The sequence below is a fragment of the Mugil cephalus genome, chromosome 2, assembly GCF_022458985.1.
Source record: "Mugil cephalus isolate CIBA_MC_2020 chromosome 2, CIBA_Mcephalus_1.1, whole genome shotgun sequence".
Lineage (NCBI taxonomy): Eukaryota > Metazoa > Chordata > Actinopteri > Mugiliformes > Mugilidae > Mugil > Mugil cephalus.
Window position 1 is genome coordinate 32,991,784 of NC_061771.1, and position 1,773 is coordinate 32,993,556.

At 40.6% G+C, this 1,773-nt stretch overlaps 1 long non-coding RNA gene across 1 annotated transcript; it reads right to left on the minus strand.

The window, feature by feature from the left end:
* Positions 1-683: 683 nt before the first annotated feature.
* Positions 684-1,558, minus strand: LOC125003604. The gene is made up of 2 exons (XR_007112251.1): positions 1,497-1,558; positions 684-806 (listed from the first exon to the last, which is right to left on the minus strand). It is a non-coding gene; the product is annotated as an uncharacterized LOC125003604 (long non-coding RNA).
* Between the last annotated feature and the right edge of the window lie 215 nt (positions 1,559-1,773).

Sequence of the window (1,773 nt, forward strand, 5' to 3'; positions counted from 1 at the left end):
TACTTCCTGTTCAAAGACAATGCTTAGTTTTTATAGTTGTTAGGTCCTAATAATCCCAGATAAAGAGAAATGGAGATATTAAAAATGCAACAGCTCGGGTCCCAGGAGGTTAAAGCAGTGACTGTACAACCATTAGTGGCAAAACAAAATGAGAGGAAAAATCTGCCTTGTCACCTGACGTATTCATTTAAATGTTATTTATTTTGTTGCCCTCAGTCAGAATCCTACCAGGTGTAGAATTAAACTCCAGTACCTGGTTGTTTCATCACTATACAGACACTTTCAAATTAAACATGATTGTGACACAAGTCACATGTTTTAATCAAGCATTTCTGAAAATTAGCCACAGTGATATCTTTACTCCTTCCTGCCTCTGCAAGGCATCCTTCTGAGAAATAAACACCTCAGAAACTAAGGAAATGGTTCATAATTTTGAAAAATCTCCTTCATCTGTCTTCCCAACCAGCATTAGAAACCAGCACAAACATTTAGGTGTCGTTTTCAGTGGATACTATCTGAAAACCCAGCTAATGTGTACTTCCTTCGTAGATTGGAATGAGAAGTTTTTATTTGCGTTTTACTGATTCTGCTTTAATCTGCTGCTTTGGTTCATTGTTGTTGTCGATTTATTTTATATTTATAAATGTTATTGCAAACATCTGTCAAAAACATTTATAGACCCATTAATGGTGAAAATAAGACATTTATTTCAGGGTTACACTGTAGAAATATGGTCCAGTCAGAGTCTGCTTCAACCTCTGGATCATCAGGACACAGCTCATCCTCCTATTTATAATCAGTACCACCTGTATAGTGGAGGAGAAAGAAGAGAGGAGGTAAAGGAGTGTTTCCAGAGACTCCCTTCATCATCACATCTGGTAGAAAGAGCAGCAGGGACTTGAGTCCTGTTCAGAGCAGCTGTGGAGCTCAGCCAGCTTCCTTTTAGCTTCATGTTAACGTGTTGGAGTGAACACACACAGACCTGCAGAGACTTTTAGCATCAAGTCTGTTTCCTCTGCAGATTTCACTAAGAAACTGCTGAGAGTCCTGAACACTTCACTAAAGCACCAACACTTTAGTGATGGATTTACTGCTGCTCCATGGAAACAAAGATCAGCTGACTAAGAAACTCATGGTTACTAAATGTAACGCTGCTTCTGTGATGTGCAGGCTTCAGTGAGACTGATCTCAGAGCTGTGATCAGTTGTTGATCAGATGTGATGAATGACCACCACTGTCTCTATACATCTTGGAAGGCTGTCAGCTGGAATCCAGCTTTATTTCCTGGACACATCAACACAACAACAACAGTCGTCATCACATACACTCAAACACATGATCACAACAAGCTTCTGGCTCATCTGATTGGCTGACTGTTGTCTCTCTCTCTCTCTCTCTGTCTTTCTGTCCAATCCTGAAGCCTGTCTCCATTCTCCTCTCACAGCTTCACTGAGAAGCTGCAGGTTTACAGGAAACACTGGATCTTTGATACTAACTGTGTTTAGGACGATACTGATGAAAGCAGCATGGACTGACTGGAACCCTCTACTCAGCTCAGAGTCTCCAGTTTATAGTCTGGATTCTCCACAAGATCAAGAAGCTGCTTCACTCCTGAATCATTCAGGATGTTTTTACTCAGGTCCAGATGTTTCAGATGGGAGGGGTTGGACTTCAGAGCTGATACCAGAGAATCACAGCTGATCTCTGACAAACTGCATCTCATCAACCTGAATAAAGAATAAAAGATGTGAGTTTACAAAGTTCCTGTTGAAA